The sequence below is a fragment of the Lontra canadensis genome, unplaced genomic scaffold (genome assembly GCF_010015895.1).
Source record: "Lontra canadensis isolate GAN:19392208 unplaced genomic scaffold, GSC_riverotter_1.0 scaffold105, whole genome shotgun sequence".
Lineage (NCBI taxonomy): Eukaryota > Metazoa > Chordata > Mammalia > Carnivora > Mustelidae > Lontra > Lontra canadensis.
The window spans coordinates 1,773,626-1,779,586 of record NW_022631099.1 but is presented as its reverse complement, the minus strand read 5'-3'; positions in this window follow the sequence as shown (position 1 = coordinate 1,779,586).

Here is a 5,961-nt window from a genome sequence, read left to right as displayed (position 1 = left end):
TTTAGTCCAACAAAACCCTTTTGTAATTGTGGAAATTGAAGCCCGGGAAGGTCAATGACTTACCAAGCTCATTCAGAAGTAGGACATACATCCAGACCCCCTAGCTCTCCACACAGCATCTCACTACTACCATGATGGCCTCAGGTCTTTAAGTTCCCATCCAACCTTTATTGTTGTACAGTTAAAAGAGAAGCAGTGAGAGTTGGCAGGATAGTTCAGTATCTACAGTGAATTTTACACAGTAGGTCAGGCTCAAGAGCAAAGATCTCAGTTTATTAATTTATATATCCTTGGAGTATAGCACTATATTTGCTCACTAGTATTTTATAAATGGATTATGGATCAGGACAGATATAAGAATTAAAAACATCTCTGAAAAAAAAAAATCTCTGAGGTTCTGTTGAGACATAAAGGACCCATGGATTCTACCAAAGACCATAACAATCACTATATTTATTTATTAACAGAGAAAGAACTGTTGGAAGAAAGGATGATTAACATGACGGAAGAAACAAAGAAAAAGGAATATTCTTTATGCAAAAGTATACCAAAATAATTCTGAGTAAATAAATTGAACTATTACTGGAAGATTTTCAAATTCAGAATTCTTGCTTAATTTCCTTGCCCGGCTTTGCCTTTCATACTAATTAGATATATAAAATTTTAACTGAAAAAATTCTGTATGTTAGGCCTGGTCTAAATTCACCTATCTTTCTCATCCCAGATTCTTCCAATGTAAACCACAAGTGACATCTCGGAGGATACCAGCCATGTAATGACTCTGTATAAAAGCAATTATTGTTGATATCTCCTTGATATGACCTGCCAAAGCTGAGTTTGCATCTGTATTTTGTCACTGATCCCAGTGGATTTCCATGCAAAAGGCACTAAAATAATCATCATTAAGTTATTTCATCTGCCCAAATCAGTGAGCATTAAACCCTCAACAATGCTCATATTCTAGGGAAATGTCTCCAGTGCCCCCAGATACCTGCAATATAGAAGTTGTGACTTTACACCTGGAAGCTGCAAATCTTGAACCAAGTTGAACTTCTATAGTCAGAGTATGGGGAGTCATTCCCCTTTGCCCTGACTGCCCTATTCATATTCTCACCAAGGACCCAGCCTTACAAAGGAGTCCAGCGATATGAGCAGCCTAGACCAGTATTCTAAGGACCATATACAGTAGGGGGCACTGTAGCCCAGGGTAAATCCATACACGGGCATTCTAGGTCAGTCCTAACAATGGCAACCCCTGTCTCTGGACTTTGTGCAGAGCCTTGGAGACATCTTGGGAATTGACAGAAAGTATAGCTTCGAGATATAACCCCAGCCCTTCACTCAGGAATTGCTCCTGTGTAAAAAAGGGTAAATGAAAAAGGTAGCTTCTGGGTATTGAGCCGAAGTCTAGTATTCCAGACCATTCTGAATCCACAGAAAACTTTTTTCTAGGTCTGGCATTATGTATATAACCTACCTGGTGCCCATTCATGGATTCTGGAGATTTTCCTCCCCCTATGTCAAGCACAGTGTTACATAAAGAGGACTTGAGTGTAATTTCCTTGAAAATCCTTTCAGAACTATAGTCTAGTGTTCCAAAGACTTAATATAAGTAAAATATTCTCTAAAGACAATTATTACCCAACGTCCATTTTAGCCTCAGATGTTCAGATTCTTGTGGGTGCTCAAGGGATTGTCCAAGTTTTGTTCTCACTCGGTCCTAAGTTTACCTCTAAGAGGAAGGTTTGTGTGTGCTGTCTGTGGTGTTGAAGGAAGATATTCACAAGTGCTCATAAGCATCAATTAAATGGCACAGAGCCATACATTTGCAGACCTCTATAGAACTACATACCCAAGGAGTAACACAGAACATCAATCCACAAGAAACCCACAAGAGATTCACATTAAATTCAAGTGAGATATTTTGAGGGGATGATCCCTGGTAAAAGGGGGACATAGATAACAACATAAATCAAGGGCGTGGGGTACACACCAAGGACAGAATGAAAAGATTACAGTCCTGAGTCTGGTCTCTTCCCAAGGTCCTATCTGATCACAAGAGAAACTTGAAGGGAAAAAATTCCATTATATATGACAAAATTAAAAGTAGTTTAAGAATGATTTGGTTTCTTTCCAAGAGCCCCCAAAGAGAAGGAATTGGTGCAGCAGATCTTGGAATGTGGAACAAGTTTGCCTGTCATTCAAGAGATCCTCGGTGCTTGCAAAATCGGAACTTTTAGAAGTCGGCTACAGCAGGGAATGTGCCTGGCTTGGAGGTGCTCACGTAGCAAAGCGAGGTGGAATCCCAGGTGGGATAGCAGTGTCTCTGGACCCATGGGGTCACAAGAGGAATGGGTGGTACCTGAGTGCGGCCAACTTCCCAGGCATAGGAGTGGGGAAGCCAGCTGAGAACGAGTATAGGAGCCAGCTTTCTGCTCTGTGTTGCCATAAACTGTAAACCACGCACAGTCCTGCAGTCGCTTTCCTAGGGGGTCCAGCAGAAGACAGAAGCGTGGTGAGACCCTCTCCCCCAAAAAAGCCCCCCGCCCCCGCCAATCCCTGGAGGAAGAGCATGGCATGGAGCCAAGGAAGCCCCTAAATTTTGGAGTTTTGAAACTCAGTTGCATGACTGAGATAAAAAGCACTCAGTCACAGGCCAGGCAAACAGAGTTCTGACAGAAACCGGGGAGACAAGAGTAGTTGATTGCTTTTCTGTGAAGGCTCACTGAAGAGTATGGGTGCCAATTTTCAGCTGTGGGGCTAGAGAGTAGGCAGAGCCATATTCATCCGGTCCATCAGAATGGAAAACCTTCAGAGAGAAAAAACAGCGCCATCTAGTGGAGTCCCTAGGACCCTAAGGAGCCCCTTACACGGAGCCCGCCTCCAGCACCCTGGAGGTGCTTTTCCACCAGGGCAAGTCCACCAGGGCAAGTCCCGTCCCCCACCCACAATCAGCACAGCATGCCCCTCCCCCAGAAGACCAGCACAAACAAATGGTAGGCACCAAGTTTACTGATCATAAAGGGCTGCAAAACTAGCTCTTGGGGAAAACAGTATATAGCATTCTTTGTATTTTTATTCTTTAGTCTTTTAGTTTTTTGTTTTTTTAGTCTTTTAGTCTTTTAGTTATTTTTTCAGTTATTTTCTTATTTTTTTAATTTTTTTAATTTTTATTTTTAGGTATTTTTTAATTTTTTGTTTCCTTTCATTGCAATTTATTTTATATACAATATAATAATTATATATATATATAAACATATATGTATATATTTTTATTTTCTATATAATAAAATAATTGACATATAAATATGTACCTTTTTCTTTCATATATTTTTTTTCTTTCTTTCTTATTTTGAGATCTAGTTTTTTTTAACCAGCAGACCAAAACACACTCAGGATCTAGGGTTTTTTGGTTTTTTGGTTTTTTGTTGCTGTCGTCATTGTTGTTTTGTTGCTTTTTTTTGCTTTTTTGTTCTTTTCTTTTCTGGACAAAATGATGAGAGAGAGAAATTCACCCCAGAAGAAAGAAGAGAAGGTAGTATTCACTACCAGAGATTTAATCAATATGGATGTAAGTAAGATGTCTGGACTAGAACTTAAAACAATGATTATAAAGACAATAGCTGAGCTTCAAAAAACATAGAAAGCAACAGAGAATCCCTTACTATAGAAATAAAAGAACTAAAATCTACTCAAACCAAAATTTTAAAATGCTATTACCAAGATGCAGTCCCAAGTGGTGTCATAAAAATGAGGATGAATGAAGCAGAAGATCAAATCTGTGATATAGAAGATAAAATTATGGAGAATAAGGAAACTTAAAAGAAGAAGGAAAGAAAACTATGAGATCATGAAGGTAGACCTAGGGAGCTCAGCAATTCCATAAAAGAAATAAGATGCATATTATATGAGTCCCAGAAGATGAAGAGCTGGAGGAAAAGGGCAGAGAGTGTATTTGAATAAATCACAACTTCCCTAATAAGGACAAGGAAACAGGCATTCAATCCCAAGAGGCACAGAGAACTCCCCTCAAAATCAGTAAAAATAGGTCAATACCTCAACTTTTATAGTGAAACTTGCAAATTACAAGGATAAAGAGAAAATCCTGAAAGCAGCTCTAGACAGAGGTTCTTAACCTACCAGGGTAGACACATAAATCTGGCACCAGACCTGTCCACAGAGACTTGGCAGGCCAGAAAAGACTGGCAGGATATATTCAGTGTGCTAAATGGGGAAAATATGGAGCCAAGAATACTTTACCCAACAAGGCTGTCATTCAGAATAGAAGGCAAGATAAAGAGTTTCAAAAGACAAACAAAAACTAAAGGAATTTGTAAAATGCTAAACCAGCTCTGCAAGAAATGTTAAAGGGGACCCATTGTGTGGAAAGAGAGACCAAAAATAACAAAAACCAGAAAGCAACGGAGACGATCTACAGAAGCAGCAACTTTATAGATAATACAATGGCACTAAATTCATATCTTTCAATAATTACTCTGAATATAAATGGACTAAATGCTCCAATTGAAAGACATAGGGTATCAGATTGGATGGGAAAAAAAAGACCAATTGATATGCTCTTTACAAAAGAGTCATTTTGGACCCAATGACACCTCCAAATTGAAAGTGAGGGATTGGAGGACAATTTATCATCCTAACAGACATCAAAAGAAGCCTAGAGTAGCCATACTTATATCAGACAAACTAGATTTTAAAACAAGGACTGTCATAAGAGATGAAGAAGGACACTAGGTCATAATAAAGGGAATCTATCCAACAAAGACCTAACAATTATAAAAATTTATGCTCCTAACTTGGGACCAGCCAAATATATAAATCAATTAATAACAAACATAAAGAAACACATTGATAATAATACAATAATAGTAGCGGACTTCAGCACCCTACTCACAGTAATGGACAGATCACCTAAGTAGAAAATAAACAAGGAAACAAGGGCTTTGAATGACACACTGCACCAGATGCACTTAACAGATATATTCATAGCATTTCATCCTACACTCTTTTTGAATGCACCTGGAACATTCTCCAGAATAGATCACATACTGGGTCACATCAGACCTCAACAAATACAAAAAGATTGATATCATACCATGTATATTTTCAGACCACAGTTCTATGAAGCATGAAATCAACCACAAGAAAAATTTGGAAATGCCACAAATACATGGAGGTTAAAGAACATCCTACTAAAGAATGAATGGGTCAATCAGGAAGTTAAAGAAGAATTTTTTTTAAGATTGTATTTATTTATTTGTCAAAGAAAGAGAGTAAGCACAGTCAGGGAGAGCTGCAGGCAGAGGGAGAGGGAGGAGAAGTTTCCCTGCTGAGCAAGGAGCCTGATTTGGAAATCAATCCCAGGATCCCAGGATCATGACCAGAGCTAAAGGCAGATGCTTAACTGACTGAGCCACCCAGGCATCCGATGAAATTAAGAATTTTAGAAATACATGGAAGCAAATGAAAATGAAAACACAACAGTTCAAACCTTTGGAATGCAGCAAAGGTGGTCCTAAGAGGGAAGTATACAGAAATATAGGCCTTCCTCAAGAAGCAAGAAAAGTCTTAAACACACAACCCAACCTTACACCTAAAAGAGCTGGAAAAGAACAGCAAATAAGGCCTAAATCCAGCAGAAGAAGATAAATATAAAGTTTAGGGAAGAAATCAATGATATAGGAATCAAGAAACAGTAGAACAGATCAACAAAAGTAGGAGCTGGTGCTTTGAAAGAATTAACAAGACTGATAAACCCCTGGCCAGACTTACCAAAAAGAAAAGAGAAAGGACCTAAATAAATAAAATCATAATGAAACAGGAGTGATCACAACCAACATTAAAGAAATACAAATAATTATAAGAGAGTATCATAAGCAAGTATATGCCAACAAATTAGGCAATCTGGAAGAAATGGATAATTCCTAGAAACATATAAACTAC